Source organism: Passer domesticus, chromosome 3, assembly GCF_036417665.1.
Source record: "Passer domesticus isolate bPasDom1 chromosome 3, bPasDom1.hap1, whole genome shotgun sequence".
Classification (NCBI taxonomy): Eukaryota; Metazoa; Chordata; class Aves; order Passeriformes; family Passeridae; genus Passer; species Passer domesticus.
In genome coordinates this window covers 64,309,684-64,333,406 of record NC_087476.1, presented here as the reverse complement: position 1 = coordinate 64,333,406, position 23,723 = coordinate 64,309,684, and the positions used below count along the sequence as shown (strand labels likewise).

The 23,723-nt window shown below is 43.1% G+C and overlaps 1 long non-coding RNA gene across 1 annotated transcript in view; it reads left to right on the top strand.

The window, feature by feature from the left end:
- The window catches only part of LOC135298125 (uncharacterized), a 34,363-nt gene extending 10,754 nt beyond the window's left edge, over window positions 1-23,609 (top strand). Inside the window, exon 3 of the long non-coding RNA XR_010360110.1 lies at window positions 23,319-23,609. This is a non-coding gene — a long non-coding RNA (uncharacterized LOC135298125). The remainder of the gene's footprint in view (window positions 1-23,318) is intronic.
- Window positions 23,610-23,723: the final 114 nt, after the last annotated feature.

The window sequence follows — 23,723 nt, the reverse complement described above, 5'->3', positions numbered from 1 at the left end:
GATTAGTCAAGTTTTCCTGGTTCTTCATATTTTATGTCTAGTTCAGGGCAAGCTGGAGTCCCATGCGTGCAGGTTGACTTGTCCCACAAGTAAAAGAAGAAAAGCAGCAATTATGGGAGATTGTTGTTCCCAGCTCTACAAGATACACATGGAAAATCATGTCCAGAGCAGTGCAACCCATGTCCTGCATGGTGTCATCTATGGGCTGGGCAAAATAATTGAATTTCTCTCAGACCCCATACATTGCAGTTATTATTTATGGCATTTTGATCTGTACTTCTCCACCAATCGATCAGCATTAAAGAAATGGTTTCTCATCATTATGGTGCCTTGTGACAAAAAGGATGGTGCTGAAGTGGCTAACATCACCTCTCCTTGCTCTGCAACTTATGAGGTCATTTACTCATCATATTCATTCTCCTGGAAAACATTCTCCTGGAGCACAATCAGCAGCTCCCATTACAGCCTGTTTTGGGAGTTCTTCCTTACCCAGGTTGTATTCTGAGCATGAACTGGATAAACTCAATCAATGCAAAAAAGGCTCATTGGTGTCAAACTGGCAGTCCCTAGTCCCAGATGTGTCATGCTCAGTTAGTGAATAACAGAGTGTCAAATAAAGCAATAAATCTTCTTACTTGCTGACTGCTATGCAGGGCTGTCATGAGAACACCCTCACATGCTCAGTAATTCTGTGTGATGAGTGAGCTTGGCTGCATCCCCATAATTTCCAGAGGCCAGCAGAGAGGTGCAAACATATTGAATTGGGATGAGCGCTGGATCAGTATCCCTTTCTCAGCACCTTGAGGCCACAGTTGGAAATTTAACAGCAGTATGCCATGGAAATACTGTCAATTTTAAGCTGAATTTCAGCAAGGCTGCTCGTGGTGCAAGGCAGTGCCTAGAGCAAGAAGGAATTGTACAGATGGGCTGTGTGTTTCCTAAATAATTGACATTGTTCTCACTTCTTAGCAAATATTCATGGTGAGGCACACTCTGGAGTGCTCTGGGAAAAGGGTGGTGACAGACAGGGCTCAGTGAGGAACTCCAGTATGGACTACACTGAGTCCCTCAACCATGTCTGGATGAACCCTACTGAAAGAAAAGGTAACCCAATATGTGGGGCCTACCAATCTTTGAGGATTGAATCCCTGGATAAGAAGGCTGAGCCTGTAGGACTGTTTGGCAAAAGCCACTGATTCATGACACACAAAAGCCTGCCAAAGAAGTCCCTGAGTAAAAGCATGAGAGCAAGGAGTCTTAAATTCCTTAGGGACATCTCAGTGGGGAAGCAAAACCCCAACAGGCTGCTGCACATTTGGCATCATACGGCGATGACTCCCAGTTGACCGTGGACTGCCTGATTCTGACTGATGTCCATTTCTGTTATTCAAACTCCAAAACTGGTTGTGTTAGGACTCACAATTGAGAGACTTCATAAAACTTATATCGTGCAAGGACACTGGGCATCAGAGTTGGAACCCATAAAAAATGAGGCCATAATTTTTTCTAGTGTAATGTGTAGGCAGAGCTTTATGTAGATAAATCAATGTGAACATCATCAAGATGGAAAACTTGAATTTTAATAATTGCTGGCTTTTTAAGCCCCTTGCTGCAGTGTGTTTTGCCTGTATCCATGCCTGTGTGTGGTAGCTGGGCTATTTATTTCAGTGATGAATGTCAGACTTGTCCCACATGATACTTTGCTCCTCTGCTCAGTTTGAGTAAATTATGCTGCAGATCCACCATCTCCTTTTCATCTCCTTTTCATCTCCTTTTTTCTGTTGTCTAAACCCTGAGTCAATTTAACACTGTACTTGAGAAAAGAAGCAATGATGGAGGCAGAGAAAAACCATAGTTTTTGAGTTCCCTGGAGCTGGTCCATACTTAATGTCTCTGAGGACCCAGAATTACCACTGGCACAAAATGTCAGTGCTTGAAAGTAAATACTAACAATTAACAAGATAAAATCAGCCTGCACAAGTTTTTGGCTTTCAAATAGTTACTGTAGCTTCCATTCACAAAAGCACTTGATTCTATGCCTCATTTTAAAGCTTCATTTTAAAAATTAATCTAACAGGAAGTTCAACTGGAACAGAAGTGGGATCCCTGCTGGGCAGGGCTGGGCACAACTGCAGCCTTTGGCCAGCACCAGTGGGGTTGGAGAGCTTGGGGAGTCTGATGCTCTCTTATGATGGGCCTGGTAGATTGTGGGGGGTTCTGCTGTTAATGATAGCACAGGAAGAAGAGAGATAACAATGCAACCCTGAAAGACTTTGATTTGTCCCTGGAAGCATTTACAACTTGGCTATCTCTCCTAACTGAAATATTTTGTCACTTTAAAGGAGGTAAAGAGGGAAAATAGAGGGGAAAAATGAGGAAAGGCAGCAAAGGCTTTGATTTGTCTGCAGCATAAAACTGGATTATAATGTCATTTGCTAACTGACAGATCATTTAGTGTCCTGGAAGAGTCTGTTTTCACACCGCTGAAGCTCTCACAGGGGAATTCTGTGTGGGCTCCTTATTGTCAGAGCTATTTTTCACCCAATTTGTTTCCAAATGATGTCTAACCTGAGGTCTTCCCACTGAGAGGGCTTTAAGCAATGATTAATGAGAAGTGTTTTGCCAGACCCACCTGGGGAATGGCCCATCTGCGAACTCAGGTAAGATGGAGCTGCCTACAAGGCACTGGCTTGTGAATGGCAGGCAGCTTCCCACGGCTTGAGGCACAGCTCACAGCAAAGGCAAGGTGTACTCTGTTTGTGTCTCAGTGATTCGTAAAAGGACTGGAGATAAATGTCACTCACTCCACCATTAACATCTCATTTGAAGAAACAATCTCTCTCTCTCTGGGGACCGATCCCCTTTCTGTCCCATATTCAATTATATTTTGCATTCAGCATATGTACAGCCTGTACCTGGGACACATTTGAAATGGCCTGAGACCTTCAGACATGCTAAGTCTATTTAAAGATGGTAAGTTAAAGCAGGCACAGCTTCACATGACTACCTGGCTTTCAAATAATTTTCTTAATTGAGCTACAAGGTCTTGTCCCTTCCTTTCAGTGGTGGCTCTGATGCAGCTACCCATTCACCCCTACCTACCCTATGCAGCATGGTAAAGCAAGTGGGGAAACTGATTTTTAGTCCGTATTCATTTTGTCAATTTGACAGTTTTGTTCTGCCAGAAAATCCAATTATCTCTGACCTCCAAATCAGAGATCTTTTCACACTTCAGCCTCTTAGTTACATGTAGACGGGACAACCTTATCTTTTACTTTCCTGAGAGACTTCTCTTGTGCATAACATTACTAATAGTGAACGTGAATTTCTTGGTAGCTGCCTAAAATGATCATTAAAATGCTCACATAAAAGTGAAGAAGCCCTGAAAATTTGGTTTCTCTCTGTATTTATGAGGCTGAAATCTGAACATATTTCTTACAGAATAATTTCCTTCCCCTGATTTATGTGGAAGCTCCAGGCTCAGTTATCATCTGGAAATACATTCCTATACAGTCTGTGTTATTTAAATGCAGCATCCTACTGTCCCGTCTGTCAAGACCAAAACATAATGGGTCCAACTGTCTACGAATAAAACAGATTGTTTGTAGGGAATATTTATAGCTGATAAAGAGCAAGAGTTTATATTGGCAAAAGCTGTCCTTTTTGCAAATAGCTAGAGGCTCCCAACATCCCCTGACTTTCAGCAGCGCTTATTCTGTTGAATGTGGATCAAAAACATTCCTCACTCACGGCTTGGCAAGATGGGTTTGACAATGGTTTTCTAACCAACTGTTGTGACACCAGCAGTGCATTTTGCCTGAAATTTCACCTGCAAAGCAATGTCCCACTTTCTTTAACTACTTCTCATGCCAACTACATGTTTACCATGATTTAGATGTCTATTATACGCATGAACGACTTGTCTACATAATTTCATCAAAAAAATGAACCCTCATAAGTGGCACAGATGCTGGTATGATGGTAATCAAATTAGTTTTTGGACAGGTTTATGGCCACTTGCTGTCAGTTAAGCTCTCTTTGGCTATCTTCACTCCTAATACAGTTTTGATGGTGATTAATGGCTCCATTAATACACTGTTTGTGCTGTGATAGACACCACATTATGGTCTTGTTTGCTGACCACAGCTGAGCATGTATTTTTGTAAACTCAGTTCTGAAGAAAATATTCATCATATTTAATATGTCAGTGTTACGTATTGCCAGACAGAGGTCACACAGGGAGACCTTGTCCTTCTAATTTCCTCACCATAGATGAGCTTCTGGGCTGCTAAGAGAGGCAGAAGACCCATGAAGAATGTGGCTGGATTAAATGTTCATCAAGTTTCCTTATGCTGGGAGCATGCCAAGGGTCTCACTACAATGTTTTTTCTTGTCTGTGCTGCCATGCTTCTCATCCTCCTTTTCTCTCTTGCATCCTCCCAACTTAGCTTCTTTGTCTTGAGATCCAGGAAGGATGGCTTGGGTTTTTCAGAGGTTTGGTTTTTGGGGCATTTGTTTGGTGGTTTTGTTTTTTCACTTTTTCTAGATCTGATCTCTATTCACTTTACATTCACTTCTCAATTCTTTCCTTTTCACCGGTTTTTCTGAGCCACTGACAATCAACAAGTGAATCTGGTCAAAACATTTTTAACTCATTTTGATCTATTTCCACTCTGCCACTAGCTCTGCGGAAACAGGGTAGAAACTGATAATTCAATTGGAGTATAAACACGGAAGGTTGTTCATCACAGTACTGATGGACAAGCTATACGCAGAAGGTGACCGCGAAAGGTAGAAACTGCTACTGAATTTCCCATTGTACATTCTAGGACTCAGTGCAAGAGCAATGTGTGGGTGAAGTTCTGATATTAAAAAAAGCTGGAGCTGTCTTTTAACCTGAGTGTCATTGTGGAGCTGACGTTATCTGGAAACAGTGCTGTAGACCCTGGCATTTTGCCATTCACCCTCAGATCCCTGTACACCCACAGAAGCACACATGTATAGTCTCAAACTATTTGCTTGCAAATGAAATAGGGCATGCTCTGGAACAAACCCACAAGCTTCTTTTTTTCAGTCAGTGTGGAACAGAAAGAAATCTATGACCCTGGAAAGAGGCAAATGAACTAATTAGAATATTTGCACTAATTCTTTTAGAGTAATTGAAGAAATATGTGTGCCTGTGTGTGCACGCTTCGGTTGTTGGTAGTTTTTTTGTTTTCCTCTTGTAATTAAGCCCAGTTTCTTTCAAGCCATATTTGATTTTTATGTTCATCTGTGCACTCGCCTAAACCCCACCCACTTGCTCCTCTGCAAATATTTATTATGCAAATGGTTTGTTTTGAATTGAGTGATCTGAGCAGCTGCCCAATTCTGCATAACTGTTCTTTAGGAAAATTGCAGACTAGCTGGGTAACATATTATTGAACTAGTTAAATAGTTATGAGTGGTCTTGAATTGCTATAAATGCTCCTTGTAGAGTTCTGTTTTCCAGCAGCGATGTTTAGATTTTTTTCTGCCTGCAGTTACCTCAAACCTTATCCCACTCTTGGGCCAGCACCTGTGATTCTCAGCTCTTTTCCTGGAAGTAATGGCTGTGTCCACTTTCTTTAAATCCAATAGATTTTCTGGAATATCCTTTTGCAGAGTCAGCCAGGATCCCATTGGCCACTGAAATGTTTTGAACTTATATTGACTTTATCTGTGATAATTAAAATCTTTATTTAAAGCTGTTACTAAATTTGCCTTCCTCTACAAATTCTAAATCCTGTCTGGCCCCCATGCTTAATTTCCTGATGAGTCCAGGAGAAAAAAACATGGAAAAACAGAGAGCTTCTGTGCTTGGAAGAGGCAGAACTGAGGGGTGTGATGGGACAGCTTTCACAGCACAGCCATCCAGTTAGTCAGGACTATCTAGACAGTCAGGACTATCATAGACAGTAAAGTCTCCAGATAAGGCAGTGGAGAAGAAAGAAATACCAAAGTCGTGCAGATTAGATGACTCATTTAATTTGCTGATGTTAAAGGTAACCTAAGAGATTACTGAATCTCTTTTCCCCTGCAGACACACAGATCAGCATATGCTCAAATATGCATGGACAAGCACAGACACACACACGCTTGTGCATGTGTGCTCTTACATATAAACATACACAGTTTCTACTACCTCGTGGGCTTTCTTGGACCTCTCTGTCACCCAATGCTCCCTTCCTTTGTTCCTCCTTAGCTTTTGCTAAGGTAGTCATATACTTCCTCATTTTTTTCTAAGTGCTATGTAAAAAACATAACTCCAGAAAATATCCTCCAGTTTTTCTGCTACAGCACTGTTATGAAATCAGGAGAAATAGCCAGATGCCAAAGTTATGTCACAGGCTGTTCTTCGTTATCCTGCAACATTGCTGGTTCTCCCTGTTTATTACCTGCTATTCACAGACCTGTCTTGAGAAGTTGACATTGTTTCTTGTTTGTTTAAAAACTGGGAGATATCTTGTTCTTCCCTTCTGCTATGGGATCCCCTTCCCACTTTTCGTCCCTTGGCCCTAAAATAAATACTATTAGTGTGTTGTAAAATCACTTCTTTTGCATAAGAACAAATATTTTTCAGTCTATTACAGTCTCAGCTATGAAAACCAGTGTTAAGTGAAATAATACATATTGATATATTGTTTGAGAGTTTCATCTAAACAAGCCATATGTGACTGAATATAACAGAAAAAAAGTATTTTAATTTTAATTAAGTGATTGAATACAAACAATATTTAATTATTAATTCCATTTGGGCAATATGCTGCTCATAACAAATAGAACTACCAAGAGTTCAGAATTTGCAGTTTCTTTATGAATATGTAAATTCGCTTACCTTACTTTATTTGCATATTTCTTGGTCACTACATTTACTTCTTCTTTCACTTTTTAAGTGGAGAGGTTATATGTGTTACATATATACACATACAGTGCAGACAGAGATGTACACAAATGGTCACACATATATTTACACGCTTCTGCTCATAAATTCCTTAATGAAAAAATCATTAAACTCATGTTTACTGATGACTTTTGTCACCCCCATGTAGGAAGCCTGGCTGATGGGATGAAATATTCCAGTATATCCCAATATTTAAGAATTTTCTGATACTTAAAAGTCAGTTAAAACCACACATAGATATTTAATCTACACATAGATATATAACCTACATGCTACAGGTAGGTATACACATATCTAAAGAAAAAAAGTCTGATTGTTTCTTGCCACACATGCATATAATATGAGACAGGGAAGAACCTGAAGCCCCTTTCTACATTGGATGTCCAAGGAGGCCGTATAAATTTGTTATATATTTGTAATCTTTGCCAAAAGCTGTTGAAATACTTTACATGAAAGAGTTCAGAATCTGCCTGATGTCTCCACACCAGCTGCCCCCATGCTGGTTTTCCTGCTGAGCTCTGCAGTCCTGCATTCTGAACCCACAAGAAGCACCTCCACCTGACGCTCCCGCACATCTGTGCTCTCACCAAAACAGGCTCCCAGGTTCGTGCAATAGAAGGTGGAGTAGAACCATTAGATGGTTTGGTTTGAGCCCTGCTCCCAGGCCCTCATATTTCACCCAGTTATTCTTCTATTCAACCAACTGACTGTGTCTGGGTTGAGCACAGGTCTTGTTTGGCTACAGCTGATCGTTATCCAATGTCATGGAGCGTCACTTAAAATTTAAGAGACAAAAATCGTCTTGTCTAGGATACAGATTTAGAAATACATGGAGAAACAGGAATCCAAATTACCACTGGTAGCTGTCTCTTTAAAAATCGGGCCTTCCTGAGCACACAAATAAAGGGCCAATAAAGACATACAGATAAAAGCTCACAAGACCTTTGAAGGGTGTGTTTCAGTTCTAAAGGAGAGGGCTATAACAGGTGAGCACACCATGAACTTGTCAACCAACTTCATTTAAAGACTGGTCAATTTTTCTCACTAAAACAGCTTTTGAATGGAAAACTGTTTTTGACTAAATATTTGTGAAAATGTTTTCCTATAATATGTCCAGCTTTTAAAAATAAAACCTTTTGCACAAACACAGATTAATTTTTAGGCCTTAAAACTCAGTTTCCCAGAGGAAAAGAAATCAAAATGAATTCTATGAGATTCAATAAATAAATTACTTATGCTATGTTATTTTATTAATACTGATCTGTCCTCTACCTTGAACTGTGTGAACTACATGGAGTCCATTTAAAAGCAGAATAATTCAATCATCCTTTTAGCATCCCATTGCCTTTGCTGTTATTCTGACACACCTTTTGGTTAGAATGGAAGAGAGAGAAAGTACTGTGGTATAACCCTGTTTTTTTCCCTTCTCACATCCAGACTCCAGTTTGCCAGGGGCTGTTCTGGTACGTTGATAAAATTTTAGCCCTGAGATGCACTACTGAGCTGTGTTATTTTCTCAGTTTACTCATGCTCATTGTGCAGGAAATCTGTCGTCTGACTGAAGTTTCTAGCTGATCAAGTCAGTGTGGGATCAGCAGGCTTCATGGAATGGCAGAGCTCACCAGATTTCACAAGAGGCAGTGGGGACACATTTACCCTGTTTGCCATTCACTGGGCTGTGACTTAACCCAGAGGAGGGGTGCAGCCTTACTGTGGACTTCAATGCAGGCTGGAAATAGCACGCCTAGCACAGGGCACTGACTTGGCTTCTGCTTGAGAACAAGGCATGGCTAGTCTATGGCTATGAATGTTATGGAAAATATGGGTCTGCAGCCCTCTTTGCTTCAATTTTGCACATTCATGGGCTGTGGCACGTTGTGGTTCTTCTCTGCAGTGCTAAACAGATTTTCTTGTTCTGGCAGGGGGAAGAAGTCATTATTACAAGACTTCAGAAGACAAGAATAATCTTCAGAGTTAAAGCACCATCATACCTACTGCTAAGGGTGGTGATATTGTTTGCCTGGCCATTTCAAATCATTTTTTCAGATTGTGTCAAAGTAAAATCGTTTTCTATGATGAAACACATTGTAAATGGATGGTGGGGCTGGGGGGGAGCTGGAAGAAAGAGGAATCAAATTACATTTGGAAACAAAAGCTTTAACTTCTGGCAACTAGACAATTAGTTTTTCTTTCTGCTGTTGGTCCTCGTGGTTTCATCTGTAATATGTATGGTGATTGTTTGCAGCCTGGCAACAGTGTGAAGTTGTGTGGGGGAGGGAAATCTCTAGCCCTTGTTAGCTGCAATCCAAACTTCAAAGGCTTTGGGGACATTGAGCAGACAGGTTTCAGCCGCCGTTAAGGCAGACATGGGAACAAAAGGCCTCCTTCCATTGCTGTGGAGCAGAGGTGACTTTTTGGCCCATTTTTGTTGTTGTTTTAATTTTGTCGGGAGCGAGGGGGAGGAAAGCCCCTGGCACCAGGGACGATGCTTTCTGCCCATGACTGCGTGCCCTTCTCCTTTCCACGTCAGAAGCAGATATGGGCATTTATGGCCCCATAAATCACGGGCTAAACCATACATGAGCAGCTGGTACATGTGCTAATAACTATAATTATTAATCATGTCGATTTCACACCCTTCAAATTTCCGCGCGGGGCTTTCTGCTGGAGAGGCAGCCCCGGCGCCTTGAGCTGCTTATGGTATGAAAATATGATGAGCTGATGGTCTTTGATGATTGTCCTATGACAGTATTGATCTCCCTACAATTGGGTTTGTGGGGTATCGCTGCCCAACAAAAGTGGCTCTCCTCGCCTCCTGGTATATATCATTGTCACACATGCCCCATTGTTATCGAGGGGAGTGAATTACTTTCAGTATTCGTCCCAGTCTTTAGCTACTAGGTCACCATTATTCTAGCCTTATGTCAGTGTGGGGACATTTACTTTGATGTTTTCTTTTGTATCTTTCTTAGGGTGAAAGCATTTGGCTATATAGAGCTGCGCAAAAAAAAAAAAAAAAAAAAAAAAAAAAAAGAAAGAAGAAAAAAGCAGTTCAGGTTGGGGTGCCTGGTGGGAGCCAGGGAAATATTCCTCACAAGCACAGCCATCTGACCTCCCCAGTCCTTGGTGTTCGCTGCCTTTGCCATTGAGAACCTCCTCACCCCAGCAGCAGCATTAGCACTGTACCCAACCCCAGCTCTTCAGCCACCAAGGAGGACAGAAGGCGAAGCTATCTCCTCCCAGCCTCACTCCAATGGCAAACTCTTTCCACTGTAGGGCTTTGCCCTCACTCCAGCTTGGCTCTTTAGCAGAAGCACAGACAGTGAAATGTGGCGATGCACCAGAATCAGCTTTATGGGTGACATGGCTGGAGGACCGAAAATAGTAGAGACAGCAAGAACCTCCCTTGAAGGTTAAATAACCTTTCAAGGAGGTGGGAGCACACCTGGGGCTAATCTGCTTGATAACCTAACACTGTGGTGGCCAATCATCTCCCACTGGCCTGAACAAGGGCATGGGACTCTCCCCACTTGTTCCGAAATCTGCATGGCCCCCATCAGGCAGCTTCTAAATTGCTCCTGCTGTCTTTACAGCTGCTCCGTTCCACTGACCCCCAGAAGGGCCCAGGGATTGTCAGGAAAAATTTCTATTAATCAGGCCCAAACAGACTGTTACAATTTCACACTTTTTCTCCTGTCATTTCACACATTTAATGAATTTCGGGGTCTGCTACTTTCAGAAGAGTTACTTTCAAGGCCACAACAAAAAAAATTAATTAAAATTATGTACAAAAATAATATACTGAGGAAAACAAACACACTCGTACACACACACAAGACTGACAGCACCAGGACAGGGAGCCCTGCTTCCAAAGCATTGCTAAACAGGCATGGAAAAGTGCTGAAGAGGAATATGGTGCAATCCAGGCAGCAGATTCCTGCCTCTTCTGTGCCATATCTTGCCCTGTTTTTAACAAGAGGAATTTTGCATTTCACATTAGTGTGAGCTAAATAGGTTGGGAGTCAGTTATGGACAAAACACACAAACCTTGTTTGCTTTGGGGCTGACACCCACTCGCAATTACCCAGGATTAAATGACAGCCCACTATGTCAAAGGGTCCCACAGCTGGTTCATGTAAGGTCTTTTGCTCTTTTTCCTGGGGGCATAAACACATCATGGCTGACAGTGATTGGGGTGCCCAGACTGGGCAGCAAGTGTCACCTCCTGGACCATCACTTTCACTCCATATGGTGGTGCTGGAGTCTGCTGGGAAGAAGGAAAGCAATATGAGAGCATGTTAGGCTTCACAGACGTTCTTATGTTCAGCCTTGCATGTGCTACACAGGCCGGTAACTTCCATCTTAAGCTACTCAAAGAATTTATCTTTACAAAGGTCATCAGAGAGGCCAAGAAAATGTCTTAAGTTCTCATCCCTCGGGACTGAGGCTAGAAGAAGCACCTACCCTGACTTTGACATCTTCTCTAGCCGTATGAGACATAACACTCTTGAGCTCTGCCCATGACATCCTGTACATCTTCTCTTTCCATTTTCCATCTGCAAGTCCAATGTATTGCAGGAAAGAAGCAGCAGAAAGGAGTATAAGTATTTAACCACAAGAATAGTCATCTAGTGTAGAGAGCAGTATAAATCAGTCAAACCTCCAACAAATAAAATTATAAACTTTGGACGTCCACTGGCAACTGCAGCCCTCCAACATCACTATTTCTGTGCCCATGTGTTTCCCACCCTGGTCTCTGCCTGCTGCTCTCCCCTTGTTACCAGGCACCACAAGGCAGGCATACACTACTCAGTGCAACCCAGACACTACAGGGGAAACAAGCATAGGGGTGAGTGCACTAAGTCTGGGACAAGCGCTGAGTGTGGGACATGATATCCCTAAGCCTTCACTGAGTGATGCAGATTGTGGAGTTTACCATGTTATTTAGCAGGAAAATGGACTTGACAGCTAACCAGTGCAACCTACACAGTGAAGTCTCAGCCTGATGTACTTGGAAGGCATGAGCAGACAGAGGTGCTCTGAGCCCATCTGGAACCACTGCATCCATCTCATCAGTGAGACAGCTTGCAAGAGTCTAGCTTAGCTCAAGGAACTCAGACCAGCAATGAGAGGAGACTCTTTGCTTCCCAAGGGTTACCAGAGACTAGCAGGATTTTATTTTGTGTGATGTTGATCAGTGTTGAGTACTTTAGGATCAACCCAATACCTCTGGATTTCCTTTGTGGAAATATATGTTCTTTGACATTTCTCATGTATCTAGCAGGGCACCACTTCTGAATCTTCCTTGAAAAAAGTGGGCAACCTTCTAAAACATTGAACCCTTCACTAAGCAGTGTCCTACCAGGGGCTGGAGTCAACAGAGTCTTAAATCCCTGCTCTAAATCAGCCACACAAACTCACACATGGGTTATTGCCCAATTCATGTTCCAGCTCCTCTGTCCTTTGGCAATCTGACCAAGAAACTTGTATGGCCAATCTAACCCTTCCATAACAAGTTTGTCATGTGCTAAATCTGTGGTTTCCAATAATAATTCTGAGCTCACTTGTGTTTTTGCTTAACTGAATTATTTGCCATCTCCTAATTCTTGGCATACTGGCCTGGCAATCTCTGGAAGGAGTCTTTCAAATGCAGCAGATTCATCTGTGGATCCATTACATTGCTTCACAAGGAGAAAGTTTTCTCTTGGTCAGCCAGCTATCATTATCTCTTCATGCCTCTACATGGGCACTCTTTATTTTACTCCTGTTTGGTAGCTGTCTCTATCAGAGGCTGGTGGCCATGACTAAACTGGTAACTATGATCAGAGTGTGGCTCAGGCACCCCCCTATGGTTATCCCCAGCCCTGGACTGCAGCTCGTAACTGCCTAAGCAAAGCTCTGTTTGAGTTAGGCAGTGCTTACCTAGGCATGCCTCCCTTCAGAGCACAGTGGGAAGCACAGATTTCCCTGGAGGGTGCTGTGGACTAGCTCATGGGGAGAAGAGAGTTTAGTCCTAAGGACATGAGCCTCACCTGTCACCTACAGCCCTCCTGTGAGCTCCTATGCCTGCTGCATGTAAGCAACCTAGAGCTCAGTTTCAACCTGGGGAGTCATAAAAATTGCCTGGATGTCCAATGTCTCAGGGAGATTATTCTACCTTGGCTTTACCAGATTAGTCTTGTTTCCTCTCATCTATATTACCTTTTTATTGCAAATGGGTGGCAATATGGATACTCCCCCTGATAGCAATTCCAACCAACCCCCATCTCCTGACTCTCACCAGCTGGGCAGAACAAAGGAGCCTCTGGAAATCTCCTGGCAGACAAGGAACAAAAGAGGCCCTGGGTGATGAGCTGAGAGCACAACCCAAATATCTGCACAGCTCAAGTTACTGAAGATCAGAATCTCCCCTTAAGTGCACATCCTACTCAGTCTGATAGACATCCTTCCTAAATTTCCTGTTGCAGACCAAGATGGTGGAGATATTTTCTTTATGTTTCTTTTCAAGTTGCATCACCACGTTCAGCCCAGTGCCCCCATCCCTGCCCTTCCAAGGTACTCCCATTAAGAATATCCCAAATATCCCCTGTGCTTGCTGATTGCTGGTTGTGCCATTACAAACACTTCTTAGAAGGACGCTCAGTACCCTTGACTAAAAGACTTCTGAGATGTGACACGGAGGGACAGAAGAGTTTAACTAAGTTTACAATAGCCTGAAGGTGATAGGCATCCTGGTCCCTATCCGTTTAGGCAGTGCAGAAAGCCAGAGCTCTCTGGAGGGCTAGGTAATGGTTCTGAGAGTGTCTAAAATTAGTACATTTGGGCACTATTGAACATTTATTCAAGGTACAGTGAATCCCCATTTCCTGAACATAACTTTATTGCCAGTGTCTATAGCTAAAATGCCCCACAGTTGGATTCTTGAATAGAAAAGGCATCTATATGTTATCCTTTCATGGATGACAGTACTCCTGGAATGTGTTAAAGATTTGCCTAGTGGTCTTTGTTTCCCAGTCTGCAGTCTGCCTCGCACTCACACCACCCCAGACTTCTGATGCTGCTGTCTCTGGGCTACCACATACAGCATAGTGGGGATTTCTCTGGCAGAAAACTCCAAGCACTGCATTTGCACCAGTGGTCTGCCTGGTGCCTTTCCCTGGCAGCTTCCCTTCCAGGCTGAGGGATCAAAGTGGGTTCATTTGCTGTACTTCTGCCAAAGCTTCTTGGTGCTGTGTTATGGAGGATTGGACTAACGGTGAGGTGCTGGTGTTAATGTGTTACACAGATCACACTAAATTTTTGTATCAGGAATCTTTACTTATTGGGGTTTTGTTGTAGTTTTTGTTAGGTTCTTTTGTTTTGTTTTGCTTTGGTTTTTGGATGTGTTTTTAGTTTAAGAAATCAGACAACCCATTGTCTGAAAAAGGAAATTGTTGCACGTGGTTTTGGTCTGTGTATGAGAGGGAAGTTTCTGAGTTGCATCTACATTGTTTCAGGACATTAGTTCTTGGCTATCAGTCCTTTCCTATTCCCACAGTGTTTGTTTGCTTTCTGTCTCTCTCCTCCATACTCTTATTTTTTTTTTTTTCTAGCACGTGTGGTGTTCCAAAGGAAAGGGAAAAAAAAAAAAAAAAAAAAAAGGGAAGATGGAAAAGAAATAATAGGGACAGAAATAAAGCCAAGATTTTTTAATGCAATCTCTGTCAGGCTTTCTCTCTAGACTTTCACGGAGATTAAATCCCCTGACTTTAGAAACCCAGCCTCTTCTTTCATTAGCTTTGGGGAGGTGGATGAGGATGCTTGTGATGAGAAGGGTGCTTCACTGCCACTCTCCATCTCTGCAGTGACTAGCTGTTCCAGTTCCTCAGTAGCCCTCATCTGTGCACTATCCCGACAGTGACAGTCACAGCAGCCGTGCTGCTCTCCTCTCACTTCTGCCCTCCTGTATCTACTTTTTCACTTTCACCACACAAATAAACAGAGAGGGCAGTTAGACAGTGGTCATTCTCTACTTTTGGAGGTTTTTCATCCTCCCCCTTAAGAAATGGACCTCTCCACTTGCCTGGGAGCCGGGTTTCAGGACTGCCTGCAAGAGGGCTGAGGCTCACAAACCGGGGCTCTCATTTTTATTTGCCCACCGCTTCCGTGGGGTAGGAAACAACAAAACGCCGGGAGCAGGAGCGGGGCCGGGTGAATGGGTTTCCTGGAGGCTGGCTGGCCCCAGGGTGCAGTAGGTGTATAAAATGCCATTCAAGCGATTCAGGCCAAGAGGGTGCGGCGGACGGGCAAGGCTGCTCCCTTTGAAGATGCTTCTGTCGGGCTGGAAATACAGGAGAAAAGCACAGCTTCTTTCAGCTGTCCCCTTTTGTGTGCTTTCCCATACGAAACTATGTTGCCACCGCTGCTCTGCACTTTGTTATTATGACAGGAAAAAATGAATTTCTAATGAGGTATCTGTGCCAGCTGCAAGCACCTTGTGGATCTCCGTGGCCCAGGAGCTTTGTCAGCCGCCCCTTGCTAAATGCCTGGGGGAGGACGAGACTGTCAAAGCACAGCCCCTGTGAAAAACCCTTTTCTGTACAAATCCGAACAAACGGAAACACCCTGCTTTCCCTAATAAGCTATGCTGTGACATGTCCTCATTTCACAGTGATCGACTCCAGGGACAGAAAGGGCTCCGGGAGGTTTTAACAATGTGCAGGGAGCCCTGAGTTTTAAAGGCAAGGAATGGTACATGTAAAATTGATTAATACCCTCTGATTCCCAGAAGGCTTTTCATATGCAATGCAGAAAATGTTTTGCTCAGCCCCTAAATTGCAGCTGCATTTGCCAAAGCCTGCGTCAGCTCTCAGGAAAGCCGCAGGAGCACAACCACTTTGGAAAACTCTGAAGAGAGGGTACCACATCCACCATCTGCTTCGAGCTGCTGGGCAGGCCGAGGGAGCTCATGGCTGTTTCCAAAGAGGATTTCAGCAGCCAGTTCAGAGACTGAAGTTTCAGAAGTTGTTCAGATGCTAGCACTGGCTTAGCCAAGCAGCACAAAAATGTCTTTGCTTTCTTGTGGGACAAGTGGCTCCCCTGTCCCATACAAGTGGCTCTTCAGTGTGCCTTGGGCAGTACAGGGCCACGAGGCCAGCAGAGCTCTCCCAGCAGTGGTTGGGCGTGTGGGCTTTGCTGGGGATCCTTCCTTCCCTGCACTCACTGATCAGCACGTTCAGCCAGTGATGCAATGAGTGATTCACTGCAGGGAGGGGAAACTGAGGAGTTTTGTGGGAGAGCTAAGGGTGAGTTTGAGCCAGCTCTTCAAAAGAGACCACTGTGTTTCCCTTCAATGATAATACATCTCTCCTGAAATACAGCTTTTCTGCCTTTCTCCAGCCAAGGCACTGCATTTTGCACCGATTAATCGGCAGCAGCCTTGGGCATTTGCATGGTGAGTGCAACACTGTACCTGACCTCCTAGGGGTTTCTTCGTGTTGATAAACTAAGCTCAAAGTCCAACTTGCCTAAGTAGTCACATGGTCTTCAGTACCTCCACCTCCTTAAACAAACCTCAAGAATTTTGCCAGTTCTGATATTGATTACTGACATCCTCTCCTTCTGCTCATGTTGATGGACAGAAATGAACGACCAAGTGAGTGAGTGACTGGGGGTAATGCCTCTGCAGGTGGTGGTGACATTGATGGAGTATGATGGATGAGGGTGACAGGGCCCCACCCCACCCACTTGCTCATGTGCATGACAGAAGGTCCTGCAAGCCAGCCCCTGATCTCTGAACAATGCCTCCAAGTACGTATTTGGAAGTGTAAAAACAATGGGTTTGGCTCCAGCAGTGATTGTGCTACAAGTTTGGGACCATTTAATGAGTTGCTAATGTGAAAATAATTTTCTTTTCTGACTTCAGAATGGAAGGAGTAAAGACAGATGGCCCCAAATGCAGGGAAATGCAGCCATAGAATTGGTAATGGCTCAGCCAAGGCTTGAAAGGCAGCTCATCAGGAAAAGAGGATGTTTCTGCCACTGTCAGAAGGATGTTTCTGCCACTGTCAGAAGTTGACAGAAACCCTCCGACTTTTTCCCTTCTCACCTCTGTGGTTAGGGCATTCCTGCCATTCTTCGCCAGACATCATCAGGCTGGTGATTGCAATTGCAAAGGCTGAGCTGCTGTTTCAAGTTGAAATGCATCCTGTAGAGGGGAGGGGAAGATGTTCCTGGCACATGCCGGAGTACACAACTGATTGCTAATCCAGATACAGGGGGACGTATTTGGTGATTGATCATTGGATCTCAAGTGTCAAAAGAAAAAAACCACAGCTCTTGGGGGACCACACGAATAGCAAAAATGTCTGCAAGGAATGTATGTGTATTGAATAGGTTTTTTTGTTTTAGATGCAGATTGGAGTTAGGAAGAGACATTTGGCATTTAAATGGGAGCTGTCAGTTCTGTCACATTGTCTAAGCTCTCTCACACAAAACAAAACTGCCAAAAAAATTGTCAGAGAAAAAGAAATTTTTATAAACAAACATCACTGAAATTGTCATTCAGGGAAGAAAAGTCAATGTAATTTAGTGTTAAAGGTGACAGTAAAAGGTTGACACATTCTTGGGGACCAGTGAGCTTTGTATTCAGATTCATCTGCAATAACAAGTCTGATAACATCTGATTTCCATGTGATTCCAGGTCCTTACCAGCTATGAATGAGCAGAACCATACGACAAGTAATTTTACTGTCAATGTCCCTTTCAGGAGAGCTCTTTTCGGGCTGTCATTCCTCTTAAAATCCAGGGGCTGGGTTTAAAAAGTAATGAATAGTTTCCAGTTTCCAGTCTGACCTGACACAAGCAAAATATGAAGTTGTCTTTATTTTCAGAGATGAAGTGCTTAATGTTTCTGAAAAACAGATATCAAGGTAAAATTGAGATATCCAGAACACTTAAAGGACTGGCAAACCCTGCCAATGCCAAGGACTAAAGAAACAAGCTCTGAAACCCCACTTGGAAGTATAGGAACATTAACAGTTTGCCATTTACCCTCAAAACCCCTGAGCTTTATTCTCTCACTCTTACTTACACAAGCTCCCAGAGAAGAGATGACAGGTGCTTTCTGCAGGGGTGGGACAGTGGTACCTCCACTGTCTCCAGCCACACTGAAGCCCACTCAAACCCAAAGGCACAGTAGTCACACTCTCCCTGAGCACAAATATTTCTTGATGTCTACTGAACTACATAGCATATTTTGAAAATATCTAAAATTATTCATACAGTTCTGTTATTTTTATAAAATGTGTGAGTGTATGAGCTATCATTACAGATCTTCCTTATCAGAGCTTCTTTCTTCTCACATGAAGAGGACATGAGTAAGAGACAGGACTGCCTGCTCCTCTGCTTTTGGACACCTTGGTCAGGATCTATAAGATGCTTTAGCTGAGAAGAAGATTGATATTTGCTCAATCTCTTCCGAGGCCATTTGTGTTATAGCCCTTCTGCAGAGATGGGCCTTTGCCCATGAAAAATCCCAAGTCCTGTGCTGGGAGATGAAGAGATCAGATAGGAGAAACTGAAACCACATCAGTCAGCATCTGGAAAGAGAAAGGGCAGTGCTGAAAACAGGGCAGGAGGAGCCCTGTGCTCTGTGGCCAGCACTGGCAGAGATGGGGCCCACTCTGCAGGCATGACTCCCTTAGAAAAAACCACAGGCAGCGTGGCTCACAGATATATTCATCTTATTTTAAGAAGCAATTACATTTAATTCTGTGACCATCTTCTATTCCACTTCTGACTTACTTTAGGCAAGGTCCCTGATCCTCTTTGCCCACCCACCAGTCTGATTACCTAGCCAGGTTTGATTCCTGCACAAAACCTAAGCCACAGCCATATCATCCCTCTGAGCTATGGCACAGCACAGAGTGCTGCAGCTGGCAGCAGTGCTGGTGGCAGTGCTCTTAGCAGAGGCTTAGCTGCAAATCCTTGTCTTTTCAAGCAAGCTTATTATAAACAATTAGAGAGGTGTAAGATAATCCTGTAAGGCTAGATCGTGGCCAGACACATAACAGCAAGAGAAGGGTCTGCTTTGCTCCTTCTCTGAATTCCTCCTGTCTGCAGCCCCTGGACTCTGGAGAGCAGTTTAAGACTTTCTTTGCAAAGCTCCTGGGGGAAAACATTCCCACTAACATTCCCACTCCATTCCTTCCTACCCACCTTGCTCATAAAACATTTGCAGCTGTAAAATTCTGCAGGGAAATAGTCAGTAGTTTGCAGAGCAACATCCCTATTAAAGATCTCAGTGGAGACAGCCACCAGTGATTTGATCCATTGCATGACTGGCTTTCACTCACTCCTTCATGTCGGAACAAAATGAAGGGCTGTGAATCTAAGGCACACAAGTCATGGAAATGCTCCTCATGAATGCAAATACTTCTTCAGCTGAGGAAAGGGGCTGTGTCATCACCAGATAGATATGTGGAATAAGCACTGACCAGCAGCCCCCCGTCTTATTAATAGATGAGAGCCATGCTCCTGCTCCTGGGGAGCTGGCTTGGCAGAGCTGGTCTCCAGAGAGCCAAAGTCTACAAAGCGCTAGCATCTGGTGCCCATTATTTCACCAGCTCTGTTGTGATTAGTCCATATGATAAGTCTGGCCAATTGCTACTGGTGAGGGATTGCTCCACTCCCTCCACCAGCCTCCTTGAGCTGTCACTTCTGGTTTGTGGCCCCTGCTAATTTGCCACTGCAATTTCCAATATTTGCTCAAATCCCATAAGGAAATCTCCCTGCCTTTCAGACAGAAGGGAAGCACTGATAATAAAAAGGGAAGGTTTATCAATTAACTCAAACTGCTCTATTGAATCAGGCTCAAATCCCCTCCTATTTCAATTATGTGAGACTCAAAAAATGTGCTGGAAAAACTTTTGCTCAGGCAAGCGTTTCATGACGGAGCTGGTGGGATTTACACAGGCTTTAACAAGTTAGAGAAGAGGTTAAAAAAAGAACTCCTTCTGCTTCCCAACGGCTTTTTCAGTCATTGTCATAGCTGGATTGTGCACACCTGACAGAAAGTCTGCTTCTCAGGGGTATATGAGAGGGAATTGGGACCTTCAGACAGAGGCTTCCCCATAATTTTTCTAGTCCTTTCTCTTTTGTTCCTTTGTTTGTTCATTTCCTCATTTATCCTTTCATTTTTCCCTTCTTTATTTTGTTTTCCAAATGCTACCTGCCACACTAGAACACTTGGACTATAGGAAATTTCCATTACACACATTTCACATTAGTGGAGGTAGACTAAAATGAGTAAATCATTAGGGAACAGAATGGGAATTTCTGGTTTATACAGACTTCTGCCCAAATACATGAAACTATTCAATAAATGAATCAAAGGGCTTTGCATGTTATGAAGGTTCCTTGAGAAGATATGAAAGAAAAAGAACTAACACAAACAGGCCTAAATAACTCACAACAATACAAGGATCAAATTTTAAATATTGTTAATTGGCATGTAATATTTGTTTGATTAAATAATTTATATTCTTTCCCAATTTTTTTTCTGTAATTTTAATATTAAGGAATTTTCTTAGGACAGAGCTCCACAAGGCGAGCTCCAGAAGTGAATTCAGCAAAAGCAGTAGCTCCAGCCAGTGCCTCATGTTTGTAGCTCTATTACACATATTTCACTTCATTCCTGAAATGTTCAATTCAGGGCACATGTTTACCATCTTTAAGTTCCATCATGAACTCATGCCTTTCAGCAGTGGGTGATGTTTGAGCCTAACTCAGATGCCAGACAAGACCACACTCCATGCTTTTGTGGAGATGGCAGCACTCCATTTTTCTTCTGCTGAAGTCCTTGCAGCGCTGAGGTGATAAGCACCATTCAACTGGAAGGGAAAGAAGTGAATGTGCTTCCAAAATGAGTCACAAAAGCAGAGGCCACAAATTCCCTAAGATTTTCCCTGCCTCCCTGGACACTTTCACATGATTTGGGCTGAGCTAGTCACTTCTCATTGACTAAGATTTGACTTGTAGAAGGTCCTGTGCTCTGCCATCAATGGTCATGGCAAATATGGCATTTAGTTCTAGTAGTGCTCTGAGGAAGCAAGGATAGTCCTGTTTAGGAGGTGTAGAAATGAGGTACAGAAGAGTTAAATTAAATGGCCAACATTGAGATGAGAGTCACTGCTCGTGGTACAGCCTCAGACTTCTCTCTCTCTAAGCATTCCAGTATCTCCATTCAGTGGTCAAAATGTATAGCTTGTCTGAGTGAACACAGCGCATATGTCACACATAGGTGTGTGGATGTACCCAGCTCTGTGCATCACACATGCACACCAAATTCTTGTGATGTTCAGAGATCCGTGAGACTAAAAGCGAGGCTTAGCCACAGAGGATGTCATGTTCCAGATAATGACTCCCAGCAAAACTTCTATGAGCCGTCTTGCAGGGATAGCAGGTCTCTTCCCCTTGCTCCTGATGGCACTCAGTGTGAGACAGAGCAGTCTTGAGGATAGTACAAAAGGGTGGGCTCAGAATCCCTTGTTAAACCTCTTGTTTCTCACATTTCTCATGCTCAAAATTTTATGTAGATTAGAATGCAGATCTACAGATGTGGATGCAAAACTGAAGAAGAAGCCTAAATATAAGTCCATAAATTTAATACATACTTAGCTGTGCTTCCTTTAAAAGCAGGACACTTTGCTTTCTTATGTCAGTTCCTCATGGAAGATCTGGTGAAGGTCCTAGAGAACAAACAAGTGTTGGCCACCTGTCTCACTTTGCTAAAGGGTTTGGGCTCCAATGTTTATAAATTCTCTCATCAGACTTTAAAATATATCGAAACATTTTCATCTTCCTTTGGAAGAGGGCTAAGTATGTGAACCTTGGGGACACAGAGAGAGAGAGACACTGAAGAGATATGGTTGGTTTGGAGAAGAATAGAGGGAGGGTGCAGTGAAGTTACCAGAAAAATTTTGTATTTGTGTTGCTCAGGGTATAAGAAACTGGAGACCTATATTTGCTAGGAAAGTCACTCCAAAGCATAGCAGAGACCCTCTGGCCCCAGAAGATGGGCCATGGCCTTAGGTTTGTCGGAGTCCTCAGCCTGGCCCTGTAGCTGGCTCATATCGCAGGGCTCAGCTGATTGCTTTGCACAGTCATTTTCATATGTAAAATATTAACAGTAATTCATATACACATAACTCCTGAGAAGCTGAGAAAGTAACTTCATTCTTACAAAAGACCAACCATAAAATTGTAATATGCTAAGGTGATGTAATTTGAATTTTTTGTTTCCCTTCCTGGTTACAGAAGTGGTAATTTTTAGTGTTGCTAATGATCCTTTTGCCTTTTCACAAATGTTCCTTGCCAGCTTGCAGAAAAGCGTTCAGGTCCCTTTAAGAAGTCAGGAACAGAGGCCTACAAAAGGTCTGCTTTACCATTTTACTGGGGTTTGGGCAGCTCTTACCTACTCTGAGCTCAGCTGCACCAGGCTAATTTCCGTAAGCATCATGTGGTGTTACAGAAACCACATTTTGCCAAGCTGTCAACTGTACAGCCTTCTCTTTGCTAAACAGACTCCCATTAAAACTGTCTGCACAATTTGTCAGTTAAATGAGGTACAAGAGGGACGCTCTATTTGCCCCTAATTAGCTGTGCAGACTACCTTTGTCTGTTTGATTAAGTATTCACATTATCAATTTTGTTTAATCTGATTCATTTCACACACCTCCCCAGGGACTCAGCCCATACGGTTAACTAATCTCTGATATCATCTCTCATATCAGCCCGCTGTAGTCTCCCACGGCATGCTCTACCCACACTCACTGCTCACCAAAATCTTTGCTGGGAAAGATCCTTCCCAACCCATGAAACCAATGCTGTCTCCCTGGAGCTGAGGGCTTCTCCCTTTAAGGGAAAACAGAAAAAGCCAGTATTGTGCTTGCTGTTTCCTGGGGATGTCTGCAATGGCTTTTTTAATCCCAGAAGCTTTTCAGCTGCAGCCAGCTGATTCCAGTGAGGTGTGATATGTGTCCTGCACCGGCACACCCCTTCCCACTCCTCACAGATGCCTGCGGTGCAAGCTGCTCAACTCTTCAGCAGGTCCCTGATTTTGATAGGAGGCAACACCAGTGCATCCGTATCACATTGTAAAATAACACGTAATAATGGGGGATGGACTTTAACCAGGAAGACCTGCCCAGTCCAACGTTGTTTAAGAGAGAAAAGGGACCACAGGTATTCAAAGATGATCCCTTTGCAAGCTTGCTAGTGTTCAACTAACTTCTGTCTCTTAAAATGCGTTGTGTTTGAGAGAACACAACCCATTTTAAGAGACAGAAATATTCTCCTGAGGAAAAAAATGGACCAAAAATATGTTCTCGAAGCCACTTTTGTGTTTTTGCTCAAGACAGGATCACAAATAGGTGGGGAGAAGCAAACAGACCTGAGCAGAGACCAGACAATGGCTAGGAAGAAAGAAATATTGCCTCATCTTCACTGGATGGATTATTCCACAACAAAATTTGATGCCCATCTGCATGGACACTGACACACCTACTATACACATATATACACTTGTATGTACATTACATGAATGCCATTGAAAATACTTCCAGCAAAATTTTTAAACATTCTAAATTTGAGATATTATTATGCTGGATTCTGTTAAAAAATTTTCTTAGAAGATGTTAATCTAACTCTTGCCACTGGTCACATTTTGATAAAAATAAAACTTTCATAATTTTGCAGTGACAAGTTTTAAGTGAACAAAAATCAAACTTTGCAATCAGTCAATGTACAAACCCTGCCTCGT